Here is a 19,410-nt window from a genome sequence, read left to right on the forward strand (position 1 = left end):
GTCAACATTTTTCAAATTATTCAATCGAAAAACCCCAGGTCACTCTGTGGAAAATTTATTCAGGAAGATGCATTTTAATATTCAAGCCAATTGGTTGAATAGTTTTTGAGTTATCGTGTACACGCACGATTTTGAGAAAAACGCAAAAGAAGAAAAAATGTACAGTAGGCGCGCTCCGCCGCGCTGACTTCTAATGATCATAACTTTCGTAATTGTGGTGACATCAAAATACTCGTTAGAATATAGACTTTAAAATTAAGCAAGAACAAAAAACTATTTTTTTTTATTTTAAAAAATTATTCATTGACACTGAGGTCTTCATGTTCGATATCTGGGGATTTCAAAATTTATAGTCGGATTTCGACAATTTTTAAATGAGTAATCCCACACCTCAAACGCAGTGATTGTATAAAATTTTGCTCAGATATCTTCATTCGTTCTTAATTTATACATGTATTGTCAAGTGAATGAATCAGTTTGAATTCAAAATATATTATATTTGAAGAAGGCGTGGTTATGAACCGACTTTCCATCGGTAATATCAGTGTGTCAAGAAAAGAGTATGTATGAAATTTCATTGAAATCTGTCGAGCAGTTGCTGAGATATGGTTTTTAAACCAAATGTTAAGTTAGATTAATCTTGTAGTCCATTGAGCCACACATAGACCGATTTGGGTAATTTGCGATACCAGATGGAGTGCCATTACGAAGTCAATGAGGTGATGTGATTTCACTTACGATATCTCTTCCAGATTATCGTACTGTGAAGCTGCCAAGTGCTGACACTGACACCGTTGCCTTGACACTGTAGGACAAGCACAGAAGAGATGTTCCATTGTTTCCCTGATGCCTTGATCTTGACATTTCCTGCATTCTTCGCTTCGCCACCAGACTGTAATCAGTGAGTATGCCGACCATGTTCCTACATTTCCTTCTATCGAATGTCAGTAAGAACTTCCTCTTTTGATCCAAAAATGTCATTTAAATTTTTTATAAAAGTCTCAGTGCAGCTCTTTTCTGCTGTTTTTTCTGTAAAATTTAGTATTTCTGTTGTTTTTCATTAGTGAGTTAACGCACTTTTAGTGATTTTCAACATAATTTTTATATGGGGGGTGGGCCATTTTAATGTTGATTATACACCAATAATGCCTTTTATAATGCCACACTTCCATAAACTTTATAATATAAATTGTTCTGAAAATAGTAGGGTATTCTGTAAAATAAAATATAATATCACATGCACGAAAAATTCTTGTGTTCAATATAAATCATGCACTAAGCATAAATAATAAAATGTGCTCATGCTTATTTCAACAATTTGTGGCATACACATGCACTCACGCTCACATAAATTCATCCATAAGCTAATATAGAGTACGTGCAAGAGCTGCATGCTAAACAATTGGCATAATAAACAAATGACCGATACGAAAATATACAAAAAAACCAATTTGAAGATTTATATTTGCGTATGTGTGCAGTTATATGTATGTTGCAATCACAATAAACTACTTCTTGGCATAAAAAAGAGAAAATATTGCCACACTGATTTTGACCGAAAAAATGCCAGAAAACGCAAAAATGCACAACTAAATAAGCAATTTAATGGAAACAATCAAAAATGCACAGCACGGAAGTCATACATACATACATACATACATACTTTCATGCAGTTATATGCACCAAAAGCAACTGGCAGTTGCAGCACGAATAAAGCAGAAGAAGAACACCGAAAAGCAGAAATAATAATAATAACGGCAGTGCATATAAACAACCGAAACAAGCATTGCTGCATCTGAATTGGGTTGCCATAAATATTCAAAAAGCGGAGTGCACACGCCATGACGTATACGTAACATGTGTCCATGCGCATGGACGCTTGGTCGCTTGCTTGCTTCGACAAGCTGCTGCAACAACGCATTGAAGTCGTAAATATTTAGAAATTGTGGCACGCATTGCGAAGTAACAGCAAAAAAGGATTAAAAAAAATGCAAAAATAAATAAACGAAAATTTGGTGAAATGACAAAGCGCAGCCATAATTTCGGAAATGATGACACCAAAACTCGCAATTTAAGTAAACAACTTTTTTTTGAAAGAAAACGCAGTTCAATGCGCTAAAATTGACAGCAGTAAGCAAAAACAACAATAAAATTAAAGCAATAAGTAATATACGCTCATGCGGTTGCAATAAAAAAGGCAAAGGCTTGACTTGCCTTAAAGCGACATTTCGCCTTAATGCATCGCAAATTGCTTCTAGAAATTTGTTGTTTGTTTTCAGGAAAACTAATTTACCGCAAAGGCACTTTCTGAACTTCCACAGAAATTCATATTTTTTTACCGCTACAAGCTTCTATTGCTTTTATGACTAACTGTCAAGCATTTCAATTTTATCGTTTTTATTTTGCTATTTTTCCACCAAAATGCCATAAAATTTTAGAATTTTATTTTTATGATCAACAGAAATGGCATTCAAATTGACATAAATGCACTTTTATGGCAAATTAGTTGATATTCTAGAAAAAAGGGAGACAGCTTTTTGCTTTCGGACAATAATTAAATTTTATAAATATGTTTTTAAATGCTAACAACAACTAAACTTGGACGTGTGTGACAGATTTGTTGTTTAATAAAAATAAGAAAATATGAAATTGTTTTTTGAAAAAGTGTTGTTCTAAACATTTGGGTAATTATAGTTAATGTCTTGTTCAAATTGATTTATGAAAGAAACAATTATAAATAACAGTAATTTCACTTTGTGCTTTATACATATAAAGAAATTATGAGTTTTTTACATTGAAAACCCATCTCCTCACTTCCATTTATATTTATCATGTCTAATAAGGAGCCGGCCGAGCTATTCAAATACGGCGGCGAAGAGCTGATAAGGTGCTTGCATCAGCTTCTTTGCAGAATATGGTCGGAAGAAAGCATGCCTGACGATTGGGATCTCAGTGTACTCTGCCCAATACACAAAAAGGGAGACCCCACAATCTGCGCCAATTACCGTGGGATAAGCCTCCTCAACATCGCGTATAAGGTTCTGTCGAGCGTATTGTGTGAAAGACTAAAGCCCACCGTCAACAAACTGATTGGACCTTATCAGTGTGGCTTTAGACCTGGAAAATCGACAACAGACCAGATATTCACCATGCGCCAAATTTTGGAGAAGACCCGTGAAAATAGGATCGACACACACCATCTCTTTGTCGACTTTTAAGCTGCTTTCGACAGCACGAAAAGGAGCTGCCTTTATGCCGCGATGTCTGAATTTGGTATCCCCGCAAAACTAATACGGCTGTGTAAGCTGACGTTGAGCAACACCAAAAGCTCCGTCAGGATCGGGAAGGACCTCTCCGAGCCGTTCGATACCAGACGAGGTTTCAGACAAGGTGACTCACTATCGTGCGACTTCTTTAACTTGATGCTGGAAAAAATTATAAGAGCTGCAGAGCTAAATAGAGAAGGTACAATCTTCTACAAGAGTGTACAGCTACTGGCGTACGCCGATGATATCGATATCATTGGAAACAACACCCGCGCCGTTAGTTTTGCTTTTTCCAGACTGGATAAGGAAGCGAAGCGTATGGGTCTGGTGGTGAACGAGGACAAGACGAAATATCTCCTGTCATCGAACAAACAGTCAGCGCATTCGCGTCTTGGCTCCCACGTCACTGTTGACAGTCATAACTTTGAAGTTGTAGACAATTTCGTTTATCTGGGAACCAGCATTAACAGCAATAACAATGTCAGCCTGGAAATCCAACGCAGAATCACTCTTGCCAACAGGTGCTACTTTGGCAATTGAAAAGTAAAGTCCTCTCTCGACGAACAAAAACCAAACTCTACAAGTTACTCATCATTCCCGTCCTACTTTACGGTGCAGAAGCGTGGACGATGTCAACATCCGATGAGACGGCACTAGGAGTTTTCGAGAGAAAGGTTTTGCGGAAGATTTATGGTCCCTTAAACATTGGCAACGGCGAATACCGCAGACGATGGAACGATGAGCTGTATGTGTATTCGACGACATAGACATATGTAGTCCAGCGAATAAAAAGACAGCGGCTACGTTGGCTAGGTCATGTTGTTCGAATGGATGAAAGTGCTCCAGCTCTGAAAGTATTCGATGCAGTACCCGCTGGTGGAAGCCGGGGAAGAGGGAGACCTCCACTCCGATGGAATGACCAGGTGGAGAGGGACCTGGCTTCGCTTGGTATAACCAATTGGCGCCAAACTGCCAGAAGCGCGCTGTTTTGGACTCGGCTATAACCGCGTAAGCGGTGTCTACGCCAGTCAAAAGAAGAAGAATAAGGAATTTTAGATTTCCACTGGATTGACAATTTTTTTATCATCATCATCATTTGTCATTTTTTTACAATAAATAAAAAAATGTTTAAACTTCAAGCGTGAGTGATATTTTCTTAAATTTGGTATAACCTCACAATTTTAATTTTAATTTAAAATACATTTCATCTTGACATTTTCAATTATTTTATTAATCAGTTCAGCAAGTTCTCCCTGAAGTCTGCTATGTTTGCTATTTCACAGTGATTATACTCTCGAAAACGCATATTGCGAATTAATGGCATTTTTTGAGATTTTCAACCAAATTTCATTTGAAAAATTATGTATTAAGTCACACATTTATGTCTAGTATTTTTAATATACATCTGAGTCTTTGTGATTTCCAAATGTAAGATTATATGCTTCGAATTTAGAGATATTTACCAGATATAGTAGTATTTCAAAGCTGGAAGCCAATTTTAAAAATGTTTCAACAGAATGTAACCATCATCATTTTATTTGCTCTTGAAATTATTATTTTTTTGTTAAAATCTTCAAAAATAGAGTATTTCGGGCTGAAAGCAGAGCAAGTAATATGAGATTTCATTCTCAAATCATATAAATCACGACTATTATGTGCAATAGTGTGGTTATCAATCAAAATAATGATATCTAAGATTGAAAATATATCTATTATAGCAAACAATTATAATTTTGTCCTATATTATGAAGGCTTTCTGATAGGAACTCGAATCCACATTTCAAATACTAATTTCCGTATATTTTCTTATAGCTATCCACTACATTAGCTATATGCGCCAAAATGTAGGCAACTTTTTCTTAAATAATAATTTATCAGTATTTTGCTGTAGCATACATTTAGGAGTGTTATTATTAAACCTACTGTAGATAAAGTTTACTCAAACAGTTTTTTGATATAATAAAGAGTGTTTTTTAGACATGTGGTTTTCAAGAAGAGTATAAAACGCATTTAATTTAAGGTTGTAGCAAAAAAAAGATAAAGGTTAGACATTATGTTTTAAAAATTCGTTTCGGATAAGTTCCAACCGAGCGGCTTAATTTTCCACCATTTTTTTTAGCAATTTGGACTGTATCCCTTTAATAATAAAAACAGATTAATATACAAATTAAAGGAGCAAAGAAGAGATTTATTAATGACTTAGGAAAGAATTTTTGCATATGTCTAAAATTCTGAATAAATAAATATCTTTTATCGAAAAAATCTCCAGAAAATTTAAAAAAATATATATTTTATATTATTTATGAATTAAATGTTTAACCGTTAAATGCGTTCCTTGTCTTATGTGATACATGCGATTTAAAGCAATTAAGCCTTCATAATTCGATCAAATTATTTTGTATTTATTTTGGTTTACTCATAGTAGGCGTCATAAATGCTAACGGTCAAATGCTAACGGTCTACTCAGTGACCTAACGAAGTGGTCGGAAGTCTCTATTTTGGGGTTGTACTCATGCGTTTAAGGGTTCAGATATAATTTTGGGATTTTTTAAATATTGTACTCCACTATAACGTTAAAAATTTTCAATTTTTCTAGAATTTTAGATTAGCATTAACGTTTTTTTTATTATCAAAAATAATATGTTCTCATTAACGTGATTTTACTGTATTTTTGCAAAATCACATTTCATCTAAATTATGCATGCAACCTTTTGCGACTCTCCTTTGACAGATTAACGACAAAGCGCAGACATATTTAACTTCATTACCGGCGCTCGTGCAAATATAAGAATAGCAGAAGGTCACACAGCGAAGCTAAGGTAAACACACGTGTAAATGCGAGAACAGACTGGCAAAATAATCTAATTGTTGCTAATGTGTGAATGTGCTAATCTGAAGACACGTGCGAATTTACTTACTTGGAAATATACAAATGCATATATATGTATGTATGTATATGGTATGTGTCAATAAGCAGATTTACATCAAAGATACAAAATGGTCAGCTTCATTGTGTGCGTAGTAGTTTTTACACACACACACGGCATATTTATTACGAAAACTCATTGTGAGTGCAAATCACTTGTTCTCCCTTTTTTATTTGTTTCTCTTTTGTATAATGCTGTTTTTTTGTTGTTGTTGTTCTTTTTATTCTTTTTTTGGCAATTTTTCGTACTTTCTAAAACATTTTCCCATCAAACAGTGCAGCCAAACAGTCTGTAGCGAGCATTTTTACACGCTTTACAACCGCTTTATATTGCATTTTTATGGACTTATGCCACCCTTTTCGGCCGAAATTTTATACATATATTGTAGTTTGGGCCTATCCCAAAGCGATAACAATGCGTCACCGACCCAAACGGCCAACACAAAGGCATAAACTTTTAGGCTTTTGCCATGCTCTTCGCTGCTTATTTTGTATGGCATTCATGTTTAACAGCGAATTTATGCAGCACTTGGGAGGGCGTTACTTGTGCGCGGGGAGAGGGGCTTTGGCTTTGTAACACACGCTGTTTTGCAAGCAATTGCCGGCAAACGCCTACATTATTGGCGGCACACAACACACTCATATAAACAGTTAGTCAATCCCTTGTGTGCAAGTGCGTGCAATTCTTTTTCTCTCCCCCTCTGTTTATGCAGCAGCAGAAACATCACGTAATCTGCACGTTTTTATGGCAAACATTGTAATATTTATATTCACCGTCGCCTACAATTACATGTTGTTAATGTTGTTGTTGGGTGCACGTACGTGCGTGGCATGCAACGCCCAGCAGGGAAAACAGGGAAAAAGGGATGCGCCGTTAATAAAGTAATTTCGATATTGTAAACAAGGCGCGCTCTCAATGGAAATAAACTTGCAGAAATGCGTGTATTGTTGTATTCGTATGCGAGTTATTGCAGTCCTGTCGCAGATCGAGGCATACTCGTTATGTTTACCCTCTTTACTATTACACGTTGTAGTTTATGAAATTTTTATAGTTCACTTTTGCTATAAAAGTAATTGCTGGATCGTAAATAAGAGTACGGCAATTATAATAAGCTTTAGTGGAGAGCTTTTCTAGCTGTATGGGTACTTTTCATACAGGTTTAGGAGAATTGAGTTTAGATATGACGTCATACTAGCGTTAATTTTAGAAATAATTGAGAAGCTATGATTTTTATGGCAAAAAAAAACTAGAAAGCTGTCATATAGAGGGCCTAATCACTAATCACTAAAAAAATCGAGTTTACAGGAAAATCGATTTAAACAATAAATGATGGATTTGCAAAATTTAACGTTTTTACAAGTTAGATATGCTTTCTTTCAATAATCTAGCGAGTTTGAGTCAATAATATTGAAGTTAAGACTCGCTTCGAGTCATATAAAATTGTTATGACAAAAATAGAGAGCCGTACATATATAAAGTTACCACTGAATGCCTGATGGATGTTTTTAAAAGCTGCTACAGTAGTATTTCAAAGCTCAAGCCCAATGGTAAAAATGTTCCCATAGGTGGCAACCATCAAGATTTTACCCTTGAAATGATTTTGTTCAGTAAAAATCTTCAAAAATACATCCAAAAAAATATTTGGGCCCTCTCTATGAATAGAGCAGGAAAATGAAATCAAGTATCCAAAAATTAAAAAAATAATGAGATTTCATTCTCAATTTAAATATATCTAGTAGGTATGTGTAATAGTAGGTATTGCTAACAATAATAAGATAGAAAAACAAATAATAAAAATAATATATTATCAGGTCTTTCGAATATTATATCAAAACTATGTCCCAAAAACCAATTTTCACACGCTTGGTTATAGATAGTAAATATTTCAGGTATATGCGCCAAAATGTAGGCAACAAAAAAATATATCGGATTTATTACAAACTTTATACAAGTATCTTATATGAGCCCTAGCAACAATAATTTGATTTATGAACTCGAATTTATTGGTAATTTCGGTTTTTATTAATAAATACACAAAAAAATGGAGTTAGAAAATTGACGAAAAATTATCATTAAACGAAAATTTTTACGAAATTAAACTCCATATTCCAATTCAAATTCCATAAACACCCCAATGAAACTCTTGGTTAACTCAGAATGTCTTATGCACGTCAATAAGAACTCTTGGAACCTCTTAAACACGCTTTCGTGGCCTGAACTGCATGATAGATTATGAGATAAACCCTTAAATTTAATATTAAAAATTTAGAAACTAGTTCAATCAGAAATTACAACGAAATTCGAGTACTATACAAAAAATCCATGGAATACCAAATGTGGTTCGCTAGAAGACTTTTTTCAATACCAGAAAAACCACTTTGAGTTTAACATATAATTTTTAACCAAGGTCTCTAAGTATAATAATCAAGAAGTTGAAGTTAAGCACCACTATCAAACAGTTCAAATGCAAACTAGCACTATCATATTAGAAGTAGCTCCCTAAATGTACGCATACATACTTTTCCAGCGCTTACTTCCGACAAACGCATTGCATTTACAATCGCTTAAGCTACAAAGTCAGAAAAAAAAACAAAAACAAATTTGGCTGGTATTAACGCACCATGTAAATGGCTTGATATTAGCATGTGAGTGCCACAAGCAATGTTACTCATACGCCATGTGGGCATGTAGTCGCTGGAACAGTGTGTAGTAAGCAGCGCATATATGAGCTTGTTAAACACGCACACTGAACTCAATGCATTTATTTAAATGTATGCAAATAAGTGTATGTATTTTTATGCATTTGTGTGTGTGTGTGTGCGTTACGGCGTGCTCCAAAAATGCCGCGCGAATCAGTTCATTGATAGCACACTCTGTTTTATATGAACTCACTGCCGCCTGCCTGGTTGCCTGTCTGCCTGCAAGTAAGTGATATTGCGCTCAAATGGCGGCGGCGTTTATTTGTTGGTGTGCGCATTAGCAACGTGCGATTAACATAAATACCGAGGCTGCCAGCGCATTTATGTTGTAAAAGTCGGTGTAATATGCGCACCATAAAATGTTTTATTTGAGCAAGTGAAATGTGCGTTGACCATGCGAGTTTGTGGAGCAAAAAAACTAAAAGAAAATCAAAATTTACAAATCACCAACAAAAATGTGTGCTAAGCACGCAAGTGTTTGCGCTAGTGCCCTCAATTTTCGGATGGATTTTACAGTTATTGCGTGCGGGCATATATATAAATATGTACATATATATCATATACCATAAATACTTACATACAGGAAATCATTATATACAGCCAAGTAGTCAAGTAGTGGAAATTTAATTAGTCTGCTACATTAGCTAGTTTGTAGCAAAAAATACAATTTAAAAAGAATATTTAAATTCCATTTTGAATTATATCTATATATATATAAATATGTGGTAAAACCATTCGGATTAAAAAATTTGTTTTTTTTTAAGATTATGAGTGATGTTGGTAACCCTTGAATGAAACTATGAAACCATTTTTTCGACACTACCGTATAATTTTCATGATATTAACCAATTATTGGATGCCTCAAATGAAATTATTCAGATTATACTGATTAAGGAGTATGACACTGGAACTATGGAATTTTTTCATTTTCGCTCAACCCAAACATAACCTAAATACTACAGGCTTCTTTATTATAAATGGTTTTTCAATAGGGACGCTACGAAAGTAGACCGATAGGGACAGCAAACGACGCCATATTTTTTCCGCTCTTTTGACATTTCTATTCAGTAAGGTTTGCCATTTCATCATGGAAAGACATACGATCCAACAGCGAGTCGAATTTATTAAAATGTATTACCGAAATTCGGAGTCAGTGGCCTCAACTTTATGAGCGCTACGTCTAATTTATGGTCGGCTCAATTCTGGCTGAATGACTTCGTCAATAAGCAAAAAATGTATTATTGGTCAGGCAGTAATCCACACGTAATCCATGAGTCACCATTGCATCCCGAAATAATTACGGTTTGATGCGGTTTATGGGCCGGTGGCGTCATTGGGCCGTACTTCTTCTGTGATGATCAATACCGCCGCGTTACTATGAATGGGAATCGCTACTGCTCCGAATATTTTTGACCCGAAATTGATAATATGGACTTGGACAATATGTGATTCCAACAGCACGGCGCCACAAGCCACACAGCGAATGTCACAATAGATTTATCGAAAACCAAGTTTGGTAAACGTGTTATCGTGCGATTTGATGCCGTTAGATTATTCCCTGTGGGGCTACGTCGAGTCTAGTGGTCTATGCCATCAATCCAGTGACGATTGATGAACTTCGTACGAATATCGAATGTGAAATTGCAGCAGTATCGGGCGATTTATGATTGAAGTTAAGTTGGGACTTCTGCAAGCGTGCCCAAGAATAAAAAATTTCATAGACATCCCAAACCGTTTTGGTTTATTTTGCAGCGCTCTTATAGAAAAAACCCTTTATAATGGTAATTTACTTTAAGAACAGACCAGAAAATATGCTCCCGAACACAAAAACTGAAAGAGCATTTTCAATAAAGGGACTTTCTGTGACCTTAATACTTCTTTAATATTTATTCACCTGAAAAAGCCTACTAATTCTCTTAATTTTTTTATGAAATAAATGTTCTGTTCATTAGGATTCTAAGTTTGGTATATCATGGTGTTAAAGTGATATTGTCTGATATTGGAAAGTCTTTAAAATTCACTGATAAAATTGAGGAGGTAAGATTTGCATCTAAATCAATTTCATCTAAAAGTTTTAAAGTACAGTAGTTTTCCAAAATAACGAACACATTAATTTTCAGGCCTGTTCGTTATATCGAATTTTTCGTTAATTCGAGTACTCACTTAGAAGTATGTTTTTTCAATAAAAATTAGTTAAATATCAGTAAATTGCAGTTTAATAAATTATTTTACTTATACTCCTATTTGGTGCTGATCAATAATATTAACCTTGTTATAAAATTTTACATTTTTTCAATTTGCACATTTTTTTTGAATTTTTTCAAATTTTATTTTTAATTCTGGTTCGATGTTTTTTGATTTTTTTCTCTTTCTTCATATGTCTTCTTCATATTGTTCGTTAAACCGAGTACTTACAAATCCCCGATGTTCGTTATTTACGGTACTCAATGTAACAAATTTACTTGTTCGTTATAAGCGGTTTTCGTTAAAACGAATATTCGTTATTTCGGAAAACTACTGTATATAAGACATATATGAAAACCTTCAATTCCGAGATTTTTATTGCATGCGCCAAAATGCAGGCCACGAACTCATAATACAAGCTGCTGACGTCACTTTAGCGAACTTTCGATCAAGTAAGCTGCTTCAGAATATTTTGTTCACAAAAAGATGGCATTGTATGTCGATAAAAAGAACACTATTCATGATAATTTAGCACTTGCTATACCAAAGATGTCGTTCAGTGTTTGATTGGTTTGATGTTTTAACAGTTCAATAGCGATACTGTATGCCTTTTTTGAAGAAGATACATTTAAATTAAGCCCACCTTTTCTAATGACATTAAAATTATTAATATGTCCTTTGCGAAATACCCTAAATATCACAAGCGCTTAACCAGTATCTAAACCTTTTCAATCTCACAGTGAACTCAACCACTATGCGTTACCTAATCAAATACAATTTGGTATTATCCTACTAATAAATTTGAAATTTTTCGCGCTTAACTGCCTAATTGCGCGTGGCTTGTTAACTCGTCGAGTGATTTGGGGGAAAAAAATAACAAAATTATACAATCATTACATTAGCATATTGAAATAATTATACCCAATTTCCTTTACAATACTCCTAGTGCCACCGTGCGCCATTAATGCTGTCAGCTTGCATAATATTATTTTTAATAGAACACCGTAAATTGACACAGTTCTATGCCATAATGCGCCTTGTGTAATGAAATAAACCTGCCACGGCGTTTTCATATGCATAACCTTCAATTGTTTTTACCCCAACCTCTTCTTCTTCTTTTCCTTCTTATGTTACGCTCCTCTGCCACAAACGTGTCCCCGCCACACTTCATAACCCAGCAATTTCCCACGTAATTTGTACGCTTTCAGTTGTTCTCTGCGGCGGCGGCGACTTAAAAACTTTATGATTTCAAATATTCCCGAGCCCATTTGGGAATAATTACGTCGTCTAACCGCTAACCCAATGGCGTTCAACTCAGCGCAATTATGCGTTGCCACGTCTCCACAACTCACGCTCATTTACTTGCCAACGCTCCCGCTTGTCTATTTAAATCTGAACTGTAAACGGTACTGTGTGTGAGACGAACTCGCGTCGGTGCGCTTAAGCGGAAAGGTGGCCTTCAAATGTGCCACGTCTGTTTGTGACTTACCTGTTTCTATGTCATTCCACAGTTGTTGCTTGTTGCCGTTAGCGGTTGCCTGCCACCTTTTTGTGGTTTATGCGCGACTCCCACTCGATCTTTCTGCCTCTATATATATGTTTGTGAGTGCGCCTTTTCAATTGTGTCGCCGCTACGCCTGTCAACGTTGCTGTTTCAACGCTTGGTCGCTTTCGTTTTTCGCTGTTTTACTCCTTTCCCGCCTTTTTTACATACATACACACCTACAAGTATATGTATCTCTTCAGTTTTTGTTTTATTTCTGTTCGCTCTCTATTACAGACGCGTCGTGTTGGCGAAAGTGCCACAACTGTCGTCACTTCCTTTTGCTTTCAGGCACCTCCTCTTTAGGCACCCTTTTGCCAATGTGTCTAACGGTTCAGCTGTCAATATGTCGCCGTTTGTATGTAAATTTACACATACATATAGACAATATCTATATACTCGTGTGCGCTGTTGTTACGTCCTCGAAATTGAATTAATAATCTGGAAAGATGAGAATGATGGATAAGTTAATGGAAATTTAATTTTAATGTTAAAATTGAAATTGACATTTGAGTACGTTGCGCTGACATACAGACATACATACATACATATATATGGTACATTAACTAGGGTGCAGCTTGTATAAATATTTGTTTAGTTACAATATAAGTATCTGTGTGTATAGAAAATCTATTATTAGTTGGCATATTGTGGTGACTATGTAAAGCTTTTAAGTGGCGTAACCAAAACAATTTTGTGACGCAATCTCTTTAAGAAAATATTGCACAATATTTTGATGGAAGTGAAACAGGGGAGGTTGAACAAGGCTTTGTTTTTAGCAAACAAAGAGAAGAAGAAATTGCATTTAGCTTTCCTAACCTCTATTGTGCTCTAATAATATTCATAACCTGCTTTGTTGGGGTCATGAAAGCTAGTCTTTGGTAAAATATGATCAAGTTCTAAGGATCTTTCGAATCTCATGTATAGGTAAATTGCCTAGAGCTCACCATAAATCTGCTTAAGTGATTTCTATGAATTGCCGGAGGTTTGGAATTTGTCCTGGGTAGTTGAAAGTGTGAGATCCAAGATGTTTCAACCCTCAAATCGCAAAGGTGGTTTATTCAAGAAGTAAGTGTTAAGATAAGATTATCTTGTCTTCTTTCAAACATTTTCTAACAAGTGGTGTTCTCTAAGGCTATTGGATACTGACCAGATAAAGCCACTGCAAGTAAAGAGATACGGACTTTGCGAATTTTACCGAAGACAAAACGCTCCCTAGACCTCACGTCAGATTAAAAGAGCCTTGCGATTACTCCAGATTTAGTAGTTAAACAGAGTTCGTCAAAATCAAGGGAGTCTCCGCCATCTAATAGTAATCCACACAGAACGAAGTTGCTCTCATTCTACTGATTGTAAGCCAGAAGAGCCTTTACTTGTTAGGTCATCTAGTTTAAAATTCTCTGCGATCCTTCTAAAAACTAAATAACAGACTTAGGTGAGGTGAGATACGTTTATCTTCTCTTCTTTCAAACAACTTGTAACAAGTGGTGTTCTCTATGGCTTTTGGATACTGACCAGATACAGTCTCTGCGGCTAAGGAAATATGGACTTTGCGAAATTTACCGAACACAAAAAGCTCCCTAGACTTCACGTCGGACCAGAAGACCTTTGCGATTACTACAGAATTTGTAGTTAAACACAGTTCGTCAAGATCAAGGGAGTCTCCGGCATCTAATAGTAATCCACACAGAAGAACAACGAAGATCCTTCAAAAAACTATATAGCAGACTTATGATTTGTCTCCTTCATGAGTATGTGTTTCGAGAAGGCATTTTCATACCTAGTTCATTTACCTTAATCGTCATCATAAGATACATCGAGATACGGAATAATGGAATGTGATATTTTTGTTATTTCTAATTGGAACTGTAAACTAAGTTCTATTTAGTTTCACACTGAAATATAGCGTCTGACATCAATTCGCTTAAACAGGTAACGCGAATTCCAAACATCAACTAACATCTAGTGATCCTCTTCTTAGTCTCTTCTAATTATATAGATAACAGGTCCTGGGCGGTCAATCTCTCAGGGAATAATCTATGAGATCTATTGATTTAACTTTAAACCATGGAAGTCCGAGTTCGTTCCCTAAAACTCACAAACATTTGGTACCAACGATCCATATACTATTATATATCTACATAGTATATGTAAGTTCTAGCTCGACTCGATTGTCTTTATCATATGAATATATTAGAATTGGTATTATCAAGTGCCGAAAGTAGAAAAAGAAAGTATGTTGTACGTAAGGTGGAGCAGAAAGTGTCTTCATTTATCGTTACAACTTCCAAAATGAAGTAAATTTTGGTGCCCGCTTGCTGGCATATCAAAAAGTGCTTAACAATAATAGAGAAAAAAAATAAATCTTCGCTTTCCTACTACAACGTCTAGTTATAGTTAACAAAATTAGATTATACTCCAATTTGGCTGTTTAGACAGACAAATAGCTTGCTCGTTCACTCTTGAATGGATATGTTTCGCTTAAAGCCAACTCTGACTGACTACAGAGTATTGTTAACTCGTGGCATACACTTTGCTTTGCTTGTTGCGGGTCAGACGATTTGCGCCAACGAGATTAGTTCCAAGCGACCAATAAGAAGAAATAAAAAGCAAAAAGAGACGGATGGAAAGCAGAAAAGGTAAGTTGTGCTTCATATTTTGTACCGGCACACTTTGCAATCAATTTTTATTTTTTTTCTCCAATTTCAAACGATTGCAACAGTGTGGCAAATTATGATATATCCACCGCTGGAGCTTTAAACTGCATGGCAGTCCATTTGAGTTGAGTGACGCTTGGCGCAAAACAGAATGCGGAAACGCCAACGCAATGTACTGCGAAATTGGGTGGCTCTTCCAGTGAACGCCACAATGGTGAAGCCATTAAAACAAAGCAATAAAAAATCAAGTATCTGCCGTAGTAGCGAGGAATTACAATGCGTGCATGCGGCATGTGGCATGTGGTCATGTGGCATGCAACATGCAACGCGAGCCACCCACTTATCAGCGCGGCATCTCTGAAAAGATGCGGCTGATATGCACAAGCTGGAAGACAATACAAATTGTGGGCCGTACCCAGGTTGGCTACTGGGCAGTGGCGTAGCTGAAAGCATGAATGCTATGTATGTACATATATGTATGTAAATATGTATGAGGCTAACGCAGAGGCGGAAGTTGCTGTACATTTATAACGCTACTGGTTGAGGTGTTTTATTTGAGGTACGTACGTGATCCATGTACTCATATATATACAAGAGTATGTACAACGAGTGTCGAGATTCGTTATGCAAGAGCGCATATATTGTTAGAGAAAACAAAAACAACACGCAAAGCAAATCTGATAATAATTTAAATAAACAAATACAAATACAAATAGAGACGAAATTAAGAAAGAGAGAAGATTCCGATCACATTCATTTAAATTACAAAAGCACTTGGAATACTAATGACTCCAAGTGTAACAAATTCATCCAGGTGCAATAATATAGTCATCAGCCAACTGGCGAACATTATATTTGAAGGAGAACACTTCAGCTTTTCACCAAAGAAAATAAATAATGCAATTAATCGATTTGATTCACTTTAAAGTAGTCAGCTTTGATTTTAATACAGTAGTGTCAGCCATTTGTCTATTTAAAAAAAAATATGATGTTTTCTTTCCTTTCTCTCTCTTTCGTTAGCACGATACATTACAGAAACCTAAAATAACATACATAGATGATCTCTTCTCTCAATCCTTTGTCTTACTTCTGGAACAGTTTTTGGGGACATTTAGACTAAGGGTAATATCGAGAGCTGACCTTTCAAGGGTCGAGAGCCACACTTCAATAATATTTTGCTGAAACCGTTATCAGGAGTAGTCCTAAAAATCATTTTCATCGAGAAAAGTAACGTTTCCTTAAGATTTCCATTCCCAAAACTGCAAAGAAGAACTTACATTGAACCTAAATTTTTACTGAGAGTTGTGTTCCAGATACTTTAATTCTTCGAAACAACCCAGACAATAGAAATATTCGAGATCCCAAGTGTAACCAGGTCGCTCTCCACCTGGTCCCTCCAACGGAGTGGAGGCCTTCCCCTTCCTCAGCTTCCCCCGGCGGGTACTGCATCGAACACTTTCAGGGCTGGAGTGTTTTCGTCCATTCGGACAACATGACCTAGCCAGTGTAGCCGCTGTCTTTTTATTCGCTGAATAAAAAGTCGTCGTATAACTCGTACAGCTCATCGTTCCATCGTCTGCGGTATTCGCCGTTGCCAATGCTCTGAGGACCATAAATCTTGCGCAAAATTTTCCTCTCGAAAACTCCTAGTGTCGTCTCATCTGATGTTGACATCGTCCAAGCTTCTGCACCGTATAGCAGGACGGGAATGATAAGCGACTTGTAGAGTTTCGTTGCATTAATTATTGGTTAATTATCACATAAGGTCATGTTGACAGTCATAACTTTGAAGTCGTGGATAGTTTCGCCTACTTGAGAACCAGCATCGGTCTGGCATCATCAGCATCAGTAAAGTGCTCTCTCGACGAACCAAAATCAAACTCTACAAGTCGCTCATTATTCCCGTCTTGATGTATGGCGTCGAAGCGTGGACGATGACAACATCTGATGAGACGACACCTGGGGTTTTCGAGAAAAAGGTTATAAGATACGACGACATTGACATAGTTCAGAGAATAAAAAGACAGACGGCTACGCTGGCTAGGTCATGTTGTCCGAATGGATGAAAACACTCCAGCTCTGAAAGTGTTCGATGCAGTACCCGCTGGAGGAAGCCGCGGAAGAAGACGTCCTCCACTCCGGTGGAAAGACCAAGTGCAAGGACCTGGCTTCACTTGGTGTTTCCAGTTGGCGCCAAAAAGCAAAAAGGAGGAATGAGTGGCGTGCTCTGGTGGATTCGGCTATAATCGCTTAAAGCGGTTCCTACGTCAAATATATATATATATTTCTATATATACATGTACATATATTTATCACATAACACACATATTTCCGTCTATATTTTAAAAGAAGAATATTAACTTGAATTTTACTCCGAAGCAATTCAAAAACTCACTCACTTAAAAGGATCACTTTGTGTACAGGTTCGACATTTTAAAAGCACACATTCCACCATTAATTGCGGAAGTAGACAAATAGCCAGCTTGCTTGAGACTAAAAAATATAAACCACAAACGAAACTGAAACCGATATGCCAGTAGACGGTAGCCAGTAGCTCGAGCGCGACCAAAGTCAACTAAGCCGAACAACAGCGTTGATGATGATACTCAGGCTTTATTTGCAATTCCGCACATATCTCTTACAATTCCTACAACGTTTTAGCCATTCAGAGCACGCTGTGCACTTAAGTTGAGACTTAACGGCATGCTGCATAAGTGCGCAGCTTGAGGTGAATGTGGCTACACGAAGAAAAGGTATACAAACTGTCCTTAAAAGTGATATGTTTGTGTGCGCGCGCGCTCTAACGGTTGTCACGTCTATTCACAAAACCATCATCAATCGCCAGCCAAATGCGCGCTAAGCTGTATGCTGAGCAGCGCACGTAGCACCTCATGGTCAGCGAGGCTCAGAGACAAGCCAAGCTTGTCAGCCAACAAGCAAACGTCGTTTAATTCGTAACCCAGTTAATCTAAATCGTCACATTCACTAAGTGAAATAAACAATGAGCGCACACACACACACACACTCGAACTCAGCTTCATAGCGCATATAATTTGTGGAAGTTGAGCGCTGAGGTGAGGTACTTACCTTCTTACCGGCCTAGGCGGCGCTGCGGTGAAGGTTCGTCCATTATGCGGAAAATCATTTCTGACAGCGAACATGACTTTCTGCTTGTAACTGGCCTACATGCATACCAGCCGCAGCCACAGCGGCGGCATGTTGCTGACGTTGAGGTTATATTGTAAGCCCCTTCTCTCTTTCTTTCATTCATGCATGAAGCTTGCTTTCGCTTTACCTTTTCTTGTCTTTCTTCCTATCGACAACTTTCAACATTTCGCCTTGTTAACTTGTCTCGGTTTTGTGGTTTGGGAGCAATGAATGGCTTGCTGCAGATAATTTTCTGCACTCAATGAAGCGCCATTAAGTGCTTCAGAATGAAATGAAGTGTACCTCGGCTTAATCATTAGCGAGACAGTAATTGTTGGCGGTGAGGAGAATACGTATGAGTGCCACAGATGTAAATCAACAGTTGGTTGATTGCTGATTTTAAGTTAACTGATGAATAATCTGCTATTTTCTATGACTTATAGTAATCAGGAGAGAGAAGAGAAGACATTTTTTAAGTATGTACTAATAAAGTACAGAAAAGAACGTAAGTTCGGCATTCATAAAATCTTTTCTGTGGTCTGGACTACTTCTAACTGAGTGAGTTTGATACTTAGCCACTTAGTATTCTAAATTTGATTATGAGATAGTCTAAGTATTAGTCTTCTCCGGCTGAAAGAGCGCAAAGTAGAACTAGAACTTGAAATAAGGTTAATACTATTGAATTATTCTAACATTTATCGGAATAAAAGTCATCTGCTCAAAATTCAGGCAAGTTTTTAAGTGCTGAATAGGGTTAAAAGTTTAGAAACGAAAACGGGTTATCAAAATTGCATACTGTTTAATATTTTTAAAACATAAATTAATACCATACAAAGAATTAAATAGGAATTTTTTTCGAAAAAATTTTATGAAAAGAGTTGCCACTTGCTTGAAATTATAAATTAATATGAGATAAAGAAACAAAAATACAGAAGAAAATACAGTTAGAAAATTCATAAAGTTCAGGAAAGCTTCAAATAAATTGTT

At 36.5% G+C, this 19,410-nt stretch overlaps 1 long non-coding RNA gene across 2 annotated transcripts in view; it reads right to left on the minus strand.

Moving 5' to 3' along the window:
- The window catches only part of LOC128921816 (uncharacterized), a 170,157-nt gene that overhangs the window by 59,282 nt on the left and 91,465 nt on the right, over window positions 1-19,410 (minus strand). For both annotated transcript variants that reach the window (XR_008471126.1, XR_008471125.1), the window contains exon 2: window positions 12,566-13,060. This is a non-coding gene — a long non-coding RNA (uncharacterized LOC128921816). The remainder of the gene's footprint in view (window positions 1-12,565; window positions 13,061-19,410) is intronic.

This window comes from Zeugodacus cucurbitae, chromosome 4 (assembly GCF_028554725.1).
Source record: "Zeugodacus cucurbitae isolate PBARC_wt_2022May chromosome 4, idZeuCucr1.2, whole genome shotgun sequence".
Taxonomy (NCBI): domain Eukaryota; kingdom Metazoa; phylum Arthropoda; class Insecta; order Diptera; family Tephritidae; genus Zeugodacus; species Zeugodacus cucurbitae.